Consider the following 13,732-nt stretch of genomic DNA (forward strand, 5'->3'; position numbering starts at 1 on the left):
ATTGTTTTACGTTTGATAAGATACAGCAGGTCATTCCAGTTGCTTTGTGTCACTGTGATGACACACATCATTAGGGAACCCTACTTAACTGGTAGTTGATGTCTGTTTTGTCTTCCCAAAGTGGGAGTTTCCATGGATGTAACATCTTTCACCCAGCAATATCCTTGGGAACTCAACAGGCATCTCCATGGCTGCTCTGTGCACACTCTACTCAATGGAAGTATTTGAGGAAGACCAACTTTGGCCTGGACAGTTACCATCTAATTGCCACTGAAGTCAGCGAATACATCAAAAAGGAAGCAGCTCTGGTATTAAAGGACAGCTTTTCCTTACAACATTTGTTAGGAAGCAGGAAGTGATACCAAAAATGGAATTCCCATTAAAATGTGTCATTTGTACCCAGACTGAGGTTGCTCCGGATGTTGGATATGCATGACATTTGCAGACCCTTCAAACTGCCAGTTTAGAAATAGCTGGCATGGAGAAATAATAAAAATATAAAACTGAATCAGCTATTTTCATTTGTTTGTTGTTTAAAATTCAAAAGGCATTCCTAGGCTTACAGTGATTGAGCTCCTTAGTTATTTCTACATAAAAAGGCATAAATGGAAAAACACTGTAAAGCAATAACCTGCAGCTAAGTTGTCCTTACTGTACTCATTTTCTCTCTTTTGTAACAGTTCACATACTGTGACTAACTCAACGTCCTATTCTAATATAAATACACTTTATCATTTGTAGCCAATAAAGTATAATGCAGTTTTGGATAAAAATCCCGTAATAGCAAAACAGCAATTTTTTTAAGGTAGATTTGAAAAAGTAGAATCAGTCTCAGACTGCCTTTTTTTTTTTAAAGTTGACTGACAGTACTTCATCTAATTTCCAGGACTTTCAATATACAACACGTTCACATTCATATATAAAGCTGGATATTCCAAACCTTTAAAAATCTTTATAAATAATTTCTGGCAAAATATCAGTAAAATGAAAGCCTGAAACTACACTCCCAAGTGAGATTTTAGGATGTAAAATACTCTCCACAACACTGAACATTTTAATACATTTTTAACAGTCTCTGGATTTCAAAATACCAGAAAAAGGGCAAAGGTTCAAACTTCAGATCTGAAGAACGATTTTATTTATACAATCAAAATATTTTTTATTATTAAAACTTTCCCAAAAATCACATCAAAAGTGACTTGGAGGTCTTCCAGGACTTGAAGTCTTTGCAAAATATTTTTAATAGATGAGCGGGTGCACTGAGAAAGTACTGCAAAGTTTGTTTTAAGTCTGTTCACATGATGAAACCTCCTGCTTATCCCAGTTTTCTTCTGAAGAGTGAATGATGCTGCTATCCCAGATGAGAATTGACAGTGCATAAAACAATTTGGACTGCACTGCAATTGCTTTGTTCCTCTGTTTCACATGCCTGTCCCAGTAATACAGTCATATTCTTCATTTCACCTTTTCTGTTGAACCCATTTTCTTTCTCCCTTTCCCTCTAACACCGTTCCTTTTTTATAGCCCTCATGCCATAGGGCATCTTAAGAAACTGTAAATGTTGTCCGAGGACAGTGATCCAGAATACTATTCATACCTTCCCTCAGCAGCTCTGAGGCCAGAGGTTTATGGGGTTAGCCTAGAAACTTTACTCCCTGCTGCTGCTGCAGGTACCAGGGGAGCCATGACACTGGGCAGACCACTCACCCTGCCGCCCGTCCCCAAGGCAGCAGGACTCTCTCTGCAGCTATCTGTGCACTCACCCAGGGAACGAGGAGCAGGGCGGACAAATCCAAATTAAGCTCTTGGCTTCATGGGGTCTGAAGCCCACACACGACTGAGTGCTGTCTCCACAGGGCTACATGTAATCTGCACAAAGGAACATTCTCCGTCCTTTTTGTTGAAGTTGGATACTGCATACCAAGAGTGAATATTTCATGACTAAAATACAAATTCAAGATATAAGACTGAGAAGAACATGTAAAACAAGCAACCTAGAGCATTGCTAACAGGATATAGAAGATCCAGCTCTAAGTCCATGCTCCTAATCAAGGCTTTTTATGTACACTGCCTCAACTGACATTTTCCTGCGCCATTTAGGGAATACAGTATTTCAGGCAGAAGAAACATTCCCAGGAGCCACAGGGAGAATAGATCCAGCTTCAGTCACTGGGCAAGTTTCCCAGATCCTCCATGGATATATCTGGACCTAGTTCTAGATGTAACTGGGTGAAAATTTCTGCAGTCAGTGCCAAAACTCCCATTGTATCCATTAGGGAAAAACATTACCTGAAGGAAGCAATGCGCTTAGATAAGTACAAGTTTTTACTAACCCAGATGTAAGGAAGCAAAAAAAAGAAATCGTTCTCACCACCACGTAAATCTAGAGAAGGCTTGATGCAATCTTGCACTCAGTATTTAAGCAACTGATATCAGTAGCCATGTCTGTTCTGGCTTTGCATGATGGCTGGTGGCTGTGATCTTACACATGATAGCAATCTATACAAAAAAGTTTCAAATTATTGCTGGTATTGGTTGAGAATTGATAGAACAAGCCAGAAAATCCAGTGACTTACCTGTAAATAGGTTAAAGTCATCCTCACTGTCTGCGGGTACAAATGTTTCTCTTCATTTGCATGGTGAGATTAAGACCAGGAGGGTTATTAAATTGAAAAAAAAAAATATTCAGATTGGCTTCATGGTAGCAAGAAAACTGATAGAAATTGGAAGAGGAGCTATTTTCAGTACAAGAGCAGGTGAAACCATTTCTTGTAATCATTAATGTAGGAAGCCTGATAAGAGATTTATGGGTTTCTGAACCTTGAAGTATAAGAAAATTGTTCCTGTAACATGTTCAGTCCACAGTTTCCCATCATGTATTAAATTCAGTGTCAGACATAACAGTTAACACTTGGAATTTGTCTCATGCTTACCAAGCAATCTTTCAGACTAGTGTAAAATTGCCTCCATTAGATAGAAGCATTTTTTAATAAAAATGAAATGTGATCATTTTTCCTAAAAAAGTACATGTTAAGATTAAATGCTACGTCTGTACTAACCGACACTTCTGGATTTTTCAATCTGTTTTTGTAACTGTATCTGTAAGATCAAAGGTATTTTTGAGTAGTGATAACTTTTTTTTTATTTTATTATTTTATGTGTTTAGATGTGTGTGAATTTAGTATCATTTGTATGTGTGCATTTAGGTATGCCCATGCACATGCATATATCTGTGCGTAATATAAAAAAGCCTACAGCAAAAGAACATTCAGGTTGCAATTTCAGGTATTCAGAAATTCGAAAATGCTAGAATGAAAGCTGCCAGTGCACCATCATTGGCTCCCTTATGCAGAAGTAAGAGTACAATAGATACTTTTTCACTTTTTAAAAGTTATTTCTGCAGCTCCCAAAGCATCACAATGCTCTACACAGACACATACGCATACCTAGTAATTCCATGCATGCATATGCCAACTCTTAATTGTCAGCCTCTCAGAAAACACACACACACACAAATGATACAATTGTATCATCATTATTATTATTGTTATTATTATTGACCCATTTTATACTTTTATCTTCCATTCCACATTTATACTCTTATTTGAATAGGTGTTACCATTTTCTGTTTCAAACATGGATAGCCATTTAGAATATAGGAATTAGAGAGTACAATTATTCCTCCATCAAATTTCCTTCTCACTTTCTATCTATCCTTTGATCGTCTCCCCAGTTCATAGCTCAGAGGTGAAATTCCTCTTTTGCCATAGTGGTATATATTACAAAAATCACAGGTCTGAAGCAGCCAGCCTGGGTGATTGGCTTTATAGCACTCTAATATATGAAGTGCTCTGTCCTCCAGCCATCTTGCTTACCTTGATCTCTTTCTCCTTTTTGCACTAAGGGAATTGCAACAACATCCAGTTACCGCTAATACACGGGTGTGTTGTACATCCTCCTGACTTGAATATCATTTGTTGGGTTTATTATAATACCTAAGACCAACTGAACTTGAATTTGCTTTGTTCTAGACAACATACAAACACAAGATAACAAATAGCCCCTACTGCAAAGAGCTTACACTAAAAATAGACACAGGAAAAGGGAAGGTATGTACCACCTGGGTGTCAATCGCTTGAGCAACAACTTTACGTTGGGAGTTACCTAATCACATCAGACAAGCAAGAATGGATAAAACACAATTTCTTCAGATTGCTGTTGCTATGCTTCTGTCTCTTCAGAGAAGCAGCTCCAATGTTACAGTGCTGTGTGCTAGAGGAATCCCTAAGGAGACTTTCCAACAAACCATCTAATGCCATAGAATCATAGAATCATTAAGGTTGGAAAAGACCTCTAAGATCATCGAGTCCAACCATCAACCCAGCACCACCATGCCCACTAAACCACGTCCCTAAGCGCCGCATCTACACATCTTTTAAATACCTCCAGGGATGGGGACTCAACCCCTTCCCTGGGCAGCCTCTTCCAATGTTTCACCACTTTTTCAGTAAAGAAATTTTTCCTCACATCCAATCTAAACCTCCCCTGGCGCAACTTGAGGCCATTTCCTCTTGTCCTATCGCTTGTTACTTGGGAGAAGAGACCGACACCCACCTCGCTACAACCTCCTGTCAGGTAGTTGTAGAGGGCAATAAGGTCTCCCCTGAGCCTCCTTTTCTCCAGGCTAAACAACCCCAGTTCCCTCAGCCACTCCTCATAAGACTTGTTCTCCAGACCCCTCACCAGCTTCGTTGCCCTTCTCTGGACACGCTCCAGCACCTCAATGTCTCTCTTGTAGTGAGGGGCCCAAAACTGAACACAGTAGTCGAGGTGCGGCCTCACCAGGGCCGAGTACAGGGGCACGATCACTTCCCTACTCCTGCTGGCCACACTATTTCTGATACAGGCCAGGATGCTATTGGCTTTCTTGGCCACCTGGGCACACTGCTGGCTCATGTTCAGCCGGCTGTCGACCAACACCCCCAGTCTCATTCCTCAGTGATGAGACTGTGATCCACAGTCTCCTGGGAATCTTCCATTCTGGCAAGCCAACCTTGGGCCACAAGGGTTATTGGGCAGTGGCGTTGCCTCTCAGTGGTGGATCAAACTAAAGACCACTTCACTGAAAACCTGTCTTGTGATACATGTAGGAATTAATAATTTCAACAAATGTGAACAAACAAGATCATAGGATAACTTGGATTGGAAGAGGCCTCAGGAGGTCTATAGTCCAACCTTCTGCTCAAAGCAGGGTCACCTGTAAGCTCAGACCAGGTTGCTCAAGGATCTATCCAGTCGGTTCTTGACAAGCTCCAAGATAGTACTCCAAGCTATCCTAAGATAGTACAACCTTTCTAAGCAGCCTGTTCCAGTGCCTGACTGTCCTCATGGGAAAAAAAATGTACCTTATATCCAGTCAGAACCTCTTGCTTCGGTTTATGTTCCTTGTCTCTCGTCCTCCTGCCATGCACTGCTTTGAAGAGTCTGGCTCCGTCTCCTTAATACCCTTCCCACAGGTAGTGGCAGGATGCTGTTAGGTGCACCCAAAGCCATCTCTCCTCCAGACCAAAGGAGCCCCTTTCCCTCAGCTTCTCCTCACAGGGTAGGTGCTCCAGCCACTGACTGTCCTGGTGGAATTCTGCTGAACTCACGCTACTTTATCAGGGTTCTTGCACTGCGGGGCCCAACACTGGATGTGGTATCTAGATGTGGTCTAACAAGTGCTGAATAAGCCTACATTAGACTTTACAGAGAGGTTATATAATAAATGTTGCAAACGTTTTCAAATATGCTCACTGATTTACAAAAGAAACTGTAAGCTGTGTAGATATAATGCCATTACTTGGAACTGAGCCTGCCCTGAACCCTGAGATTATAATCTCATTGTGGTAATTAGTATCATAGACTCTGAAGCTTGTCTCTTCTGCAGCCAAATGCCTGATTTGTAAAGCTGTGTGAACCCTAACTTAAAACTAACTAGTGTGAGTCCTCAGAGAAATGTAGCTGTTACAGTACAACATTCAGCACAGGCTTGCCCCTGTGCTACTTACTGTCTTGGGTGAGCACTACAATCTGAGATAGATGTTGCTGCAAGTGTACCCAAGCCAGCTGAGTCAAGACAATTTAGTGTTGATATATTCCGTTTTCATGATGGGAAGCATTTACAAATGAAACAGTACTTTACCAGGACAGTTAAAAGGCAAATAAAGTTGAAGAGAAATACTATAACTTCTGCATTTTAATAATATTGTCCTGGCTGGAAGTCTGTGCACAGAGAAGAAATGGTTTGGATTGCTAATGTGATTCTGTGTAATGGAAGCCTCTAAAATAACCTTTATGTAAGTGATACTAAGTTTTTGAAGTTGAAGGATAACATTGCAAAAGGAGAGACCCAAAATTAGGTGTAACATTTAATGAATAATGGATTTCTGGAAATTATTAGAGAGTATCTGTGGAATGCAGAGCTTCTACTTCTTATATTTAGGCAGGACAAAAAAAGAGGCTGTCTTCAGTTCTTCAAACAACTTACTTTTTGAATGACACTCCAGAAATCAAATAAAAAGGGAATAGCCACCTCCTTTATTAGCATTTCCACCACAATATAATTTGCTGTGGTTATCAGCGGTCCATAAAAAACACCCAGGAAAAAGAAAAAAACTTTTGATTAATAGGAGAAAAGTAACCTAGTTATGGCTATATCGGTCTAAGAATTGCTAGCTAACTTGAGATTTTCTGTCACTCATAGCTATAGCACTGCATTTCAGTTCTGATCTGGACTTCCCATTGTAATGTATATGTAGCCAGCATACTTGTTTTGTTAGATTTCAGTTGAGCAGCAACCAAATATTCATCTCAAAAAAACCCAGAAAAAGTATATCAACTTCAGTAGTCACCCAAGTACATGAATGGCTAATTCATGGAAGACTCTTTTAAACTAGTTTCAGAATAACCACTGTATGCTCCATTATTTTTTGGCAATCAGGCTGGAGGTAAGTGTAACCAGGTTTCCTGGCACAATCACTTTATCCAGGGAAAGGTCAGATGATGAGAAGGGCTCTTACAGTAAACAGAATTGAACAAGCCCTCTTCTGGTTACCACCACCAGTGCTGGAGTTCATGGCCATTCTCTAGAAAGGTACTAACATGTTTTATGTTTTGGTTTCCACTTGGCTGTGAATTTCTTTTTCAAAATTCTCCTGATAGTACCCCGCCACATTAACTACATAGTACAGCTTAATTTTCATAATCCACTAAGCATCATAAAGGCAACAAAATGGCCTTCATATAGAAAAACCTGTTTTTATATATATGTGTATATCTATAAAGAAATCCTACTATTTATAGCACTTGCTATGTATATTTTAAATTATTTAGCCAACTAGGACCTTCACAGATCTCTCTCTGCTGCACAGCATGAGCATGAGGTTTATGGGATGAAGAAGGGTACAACTTGCTGGTGGCTGTTTCCTGTGCACACATCTCTAACGGCAGAGGTACGGCAGAGGTAAAATGACTCGTTAGTATAGTAGGTCACACAGAGCATTCCCATTCCATTGTACTGAGTACAGGGATGCAGAGGTAAGCTTGTCATTAGACTATTTTCAGTCGCCATTCATCCTATCAACAGCAGTGTTGAAGGTAAATTTTAACTGAATGTGATATATGTATAGATGACTGTGAGAGCAGGAAGAGAAATGCTTTGATGTTCTGGAAATTACAAATGTAACAGATACTGTAATTTAGGGAAAAGGTCTAATTACTGTATACTAGTCAAGATATTTACCTAAGATTGATCCAAATCCAGTCCCTGACTGGACAAAGTAGAAAAGAAGCAGCAGAAATAAGATCGATACTGCCACAAAAAAGTCCAAGAATCCAGCCAATAACAATGCTCAAATAAAAATGCCCGTCTGGACAGCAGGGCTGGCACTCTCTGGCTGCAAGGTTACTGGGGATGAAGCTAGCCTAGTTCTGCACAGCCTCCCTGCTTGCGACATTGCTGCATAACCGCAATCAGAAACCGCTGTCTGACTCTGGGAGGAAAGGAGAGAGGCAGATAAGAAGGGGAACGGTGCAGAGACATGTATTTCTGAAGGTGGCAGGGGAAACTTTGCTGATCATACTTAGGAATGCAAGATCTCTTTGGCAGAAAGAGCAAGTATCACAGCTATTGCACAGATTGGTGGGGTACCCATGCAACATGTAGGCTGCTCAGAGATCAGACAGGCAGGCTAAGGAGAGAGATCAGATGGCAAGATCATATTCCCTGGCAATGACATGGAAGAGTAGAGTTGGTGTGACCCTCATTGACAGGACCAGAAGAGCACTGATTAGCTGCAACTCATTAACTGAAGGCTCATCCCAGTCCTCTGAAGAGTTCAGCCTTTTAACTCCGCTACAAGCCACTTTTATGATAGATGCCAAGAAGAAATCAAGGAATTCAACAGCAAGACTGAGATCTGTCTATGCATAAATGAAGAAAGATTTCTGTGTGATGAGCAGAACTCAAGACTCATTGGGACTCAACTGAACTCCCAACTCATTGGGAGGCAGCACATTAGGGCTGCGTTTGGGTCTGATACTTTTCCAGGGCACAAGATGTAAACACTGGTTATAATTTATAAGATTGGATGTTTGCAATATAGGGTCTGATAAAATGGATCAGAAAGTGAACTCAGCATGCTCAGAATGACATTAACAAGAACATGATTTATTGTATCCTGTTCAATAAATGAGGGGCAAGCTCACTATCTAAATGACAGCTTCTTTAAACCAGGTATCTCACCATCTTTTTTTTTTTTTTTAAATGGTGTGTTGATGACTTCATTCTATGGGATGTGTGAATTGCTACTGAGATAACAGCCATGAATTTCAGTGAAAAGAGTAGGTCCTCAATATCTTTGACAATTGTGTCTGTGATAGTTTCTTTCATCTTAAAACATGACTCATATGTCAGGTATGGCTTGGGAGTAGCTTTGAAGGAAGAAGGGTGGAATAAAATCAGCAGCAGTTGTCTGTTGGTGCTGTATTAGAAGAAGCAAGTGACTTTGCAAATCCTTGTTCCTTCTGTGATGTTAGCACCAGAGCATCTGCTTTGTCTCTGCTGTTCCAGCCATGAATTATGCCAAGAACAACAGAAAGTTGTGTCATTTTCAAATCTGTTGTTGTTAAATAATTGATCGTTTTGCTGCCACCATGAGGACACCTTTAGAAACAATGCTTACATGGCAGCGAGTCTTGGGCTGTGGGAGATCTATGAAGCATGTTAATTAAAATTACTAATTTAAAAAAATATATTTTGGCAGTTGACGATAAATAAATGCATGAGAGATTTGTTTCCTGAGTTCCTGTGGTCTGAAATTACAGATGACAGTCCTTCTGTAGAGGGTGAGAGAATTCATTTAGATTAAATTATCCTTTCATTTCCTTTTCTAAAACATCAGAAAACCTCCCTAACTGACATTTTTGCCTTTGTGTCAGGGATAGCATTAAGAATAATTCTCTATGATTGTCTCTTCGACAGGCAGAGAACTCATTTTAATCGATACATCGTAAGCTGTTATTACAGCTATTTTCTATCTTAATTCAGCCTGCCCTTCATAATTATGTGGGTTTTTTCCTGTTTTTTAAAAGCTCTGGATGGTGGCAGATTTCCACCACCTAGTGGAAAAACTCTATATTGTCTCATGAAAAGCTTTGCTCAGATTTCCCTCTAGTGCCTGTTTTAAACCTTCCCATTGCAAGCTCCCTTCTACCAGCACTTATTACCAAAGTAGTTTTCTTTTTTCCATGCACTGGTGAATGTGCCCAGGTGTATACAGCTCTCCTTGAAGGTGTCAGACATTACATGTCTCAAAATATAGGAATTGTATGTCTGTGTTTTCAATTCAGCGATTTGTAATGTGAAAGGGAAACTGAAAAGCTTAAAAAACGGAGCAAGATCTGCCAATGAATGTCACTGCTTCCCTGCAGCCCGTCTGCTTCGCGGGGAGCCCTGATCCCCACTCAGGTGCATACTCCAGTGCAAACTATGCCAAAACCCACCATAGTCGTTCAGGCAACGTTCTGTGTCAGGATGCTCTGCGCTTTGGGTGCCGAGACTGAAATGCCAAATCAAGTCAGGGGAAAACTTCCAGAAACGAGAAGGCTAAAGAAAGGCAAATGCAAGCGGTGCCATTATCACCTCTTCCTATTGCTGCCAGGAAAGTCTCTACCCCTTGCACACCTATGGAGCATCCTCTCCCTTCCCACCTGGTCCAAGGTGAGCAAGATGTTTCCTTTGGCCTCAGAAGAGAAGAAACTACTTTTCAGATCCAGCTTTGAATGCGAATTGCCAGAGGTAAGAGCAACAGGGTTAAGAAGCTCCCTTCCTTCCACATCATCCAGGTAGAATAATGACTCCGAGAAAAATCCTGTGCCTGTTGAGCCCAAAAGGATTTTTCCTACTGTTTTCCCTAGGAAAAAAGATGCCATTATCTGGTTCTTATCACTAGATGACTCACAGTATTTAGCTCATAATTATCCTCATAATGCCTCTTTGAATCAGGAAAATGCTACTACCTCCACTTCACACCTGGAGATGTACAGCTCAGGGAGATTAAGGTGTAGATTTACAAAAGCCTGTCTTTATGACAGTTAGTCACTTTTAGAAGTTATAAGATTTATAACACCTTTAGGAGTTACTGGGATTTGAGTGCCACAGAGATCCTGAGAGATCCTCTTCCTGTTTGGTTATCTTCCTAATCCTTTTGACTGAGTTCCAGGATACAGCTTTTTTCCAGCACCTTATTTCCAGCTAACTGCCACTTCATTCATCTATGCTCAAAATTGAGATCTTCAAACCTCCAGCTAACTTGCCATGTAACGTTGGAAGCATGCAAACACATCTTTGCAGCAGAAAATTTCCCTGAGCATCTAAATACCCTCTCCTGGCAATGCTGATCCGTTAGCATCTAGTTCACAGCTAAGGTCTGCCAGGATTCAGAAATGAGCTGTTTGCACGCCTCTCTCTCCTACAGTGCCCAATCTGCTCAGTTTTTTTAAAGCACATCTGATGAATCATGGTCTACACAGGACAAAAAAGGCAATGGTAGTGTTACTGTCCCCTCTCCCGCTTTGTCCAGTAGCTCAATGAAAGGCTGCTCAGCTATCATGTGGCAGGCTTAAGGAGATTTCAGCTATTGCTTCCTATTTCCCAGGTGAGGGCTATAGCTCTCAAATTACTGGGCATTTAAATGTAGCTCTCAGTAACACTTGTTAAAGTTGTACCATTTACATGGAAAAAGTACATTCGAGAAAGGAAAGGTTTCAAGTAAACGTATCAGTAGTTAGGACTTTCATACGAAGTTTACATTTTTGCAGAAGGAACAAGAAAATACAGTGCATGAGTAGCTGGCAAGAAATTAACAGCAGGTGAGAAGTATAGTCTGTGGTATTCATAAAAGAATCCCCCAAGGAGGCAACTTAATTAGAAATGAGAAACCCCATTGCTTTTTTAGATACCTAATGAAGAACTAGGACTAGGCTATACAACACAAATTATTGGAAACTACCATAAAGACTTTTTACTTGTCAAGGACACCTGGAGCTGGCAAGGAGAACCTGGATGGAGAGTTTTCTAAATAGTTTATAGTATTAGTGCTTGTTATTCCTAAGTAAAGGATAGGAGAGTATATCAACTGTTTGGGAAGGGTGTGTTTCCCTTCCAATTAGCCTGTGTAATACTTTTGTGGTTGCAAAAATGTGGACCCTGCAGTCCTTTAAATGGAAACAGGACTCTGCCCTAAGATGCACAGAATCATGACGATATCTGTTACAAGTGAGACGCTTCACTTTCTGCCAAGACAGATAGCTAAATTGACTATAAATACCGGTCAAAATTCCTTATATACCAGAATGACAGCTTTAAGGAGACAAGCAAGAGTTTGTCTTGAAATGTCTTAAACTGCAACAGGTTACAATCCCTCGGAAGGGAGAAATCAGTTCAGATGGCAGCTATCCTGTGAGGACCGAGCCCAGACCAGAGGTCCCCCAGAAGGAAATCTGAATACAGAGGAGACTGCAGTCTCTCAGTGATGAGAGGGTCAACCCGTTTTGAGTAGACCCAGCTCACTCTGGAGTATTTAACTGCTCCTAGTAAGAGCAGAAAGAGGCAGTTTGCTGGCTACTTTGGGATGGCAGGTATTGCATAATAACATCATATTGGGACAGCTAGTGTAGCTACTTCAGTAGGATGATAGAAATTAAAACTCCAAATTTAGATTCTTACAGAAAGGGAAATGTTGGTCTATAAAGCATAATGGAGGACATTTATTGAAAGAATGGCTTCATCTTTACTAGCCCTGCAGTAAAGCCTTCCCTGTATTGGGAAGGGTCCTTTAAGCGGCATAAGAAATTCTCCATGTCAAAATGAGTGGATAGATCACGGATATAAAATTGCCCCTTGCGTTACCATAATTTTCAAGAGGGCCTACATCCCCCAAATCAATGCATATGCCTAACCCTTGCCAAAGTAACGACTTAAGTGTGTGCCTCCATGTCAATGATTGTCTAATAGGCTTAGCAGTACGTTCTCCATCAGCGTGTGAATGGCCATTCTAGTCACTGGCAAAATATAATTTTATCACAGATCTGAAGGAAGAAAAAATGATGCTGAACAGACTAGTGAGATCCGAGTTAACCACCTCTCAGAAAACACTACCCCAGCTCCCAGGCCTGGCAAATGCCACGTGCTGAGCACAGAGCTCCCTGGCTCCTGCCCCACCTGCCCCCAGGCAGGGCTGCATTTCACACATCCGCAGGGGCCACCACAGACCCTTTCCCAGGAATGCATACAACAGGCTCCGCTGGCCCAAAAACGCCCATTTGCCACTTCCAAGATGGGCTGAGGTTCCTCCCATCACAGTCCCTACCCCAGCTCTGCCCCGTACATTGGCAAAGCAGGTATTTGAGAGGTCCACATTTCCTGGGGCTGACTCGTCAGATACCACCACCTTATCCATCTTCATCCTCCGGTGCAGGCCTTGCCTGCCCGCTGCTCCTTCCTTCCTTCCCCAGGGTGGGAGGGGAGTAGAGACTTCACCTTGGCGGTTGGTCTGCTCTGTTTACAGTGAAGGGGAATGCTGAAAAGCTCAGGGACATTTCAAAAGACATTTACGTTGTTTAATTCCTTTTTAGACTTGATTTGATCACGAGCCTTACAGTGAAGGGAATGCTGAAAAGCTCAGGGACATTTCAAAAGACATTTACATTGTTTAATTCCTTTTTAGACTTGATTTGATCACTAGCCCCTTGGTGTACCGTTGTGGTACACAGCAGAGTAGCTTCACAGGCCTAGGATAATGGACTCAGCAGTGACTGGATTGCAAATACTAAAAGGAAAATTTACACTAGTACATTCATATGTCTCTTTTTTTAAGTTAATGTTTTTGATCAGCTGCACTTTTGCCAAACCTCCTTGCTCTTTCTCCATATGTAAGCCTGGCAAGCACATGGCTTGACAATTAGCAATAGGTATCTAAAAACTGATCAAAAAGGCATTACTGCTGCCTTTGGCGGGGGGCAGGGGGATTAAAAAGAGCCGTTGAAGAAAAACGGGCTTTTCTGACAGCAGATGCTGAACAGCAACACCTGTTTGGCTTAAGCACACGGAGGCGTCTCATTTATCTTCGCACCCGACACTTCTGTGCTACCACCTGCACCTGTGGGCGCACCCCTGCAGCCTGCCGCGGCT

Source organism: Aptenodytes forsteri, unplaced genomic scaffold (assembly GCF_000699145.1).
Source record: "Aptenodytes forsteri isolate BGI_AS27 unplaced genomic scaffold, ASM69914v1 Scaffold166, whole genome shotgun sequence".
NCBI classification, from domain to species: Eukaryota; Metazoa; Chordata; class Aves; order Sphenisciformes; family Spheniscidae; genus Aptenodytes; species Aptenodytes forsteri.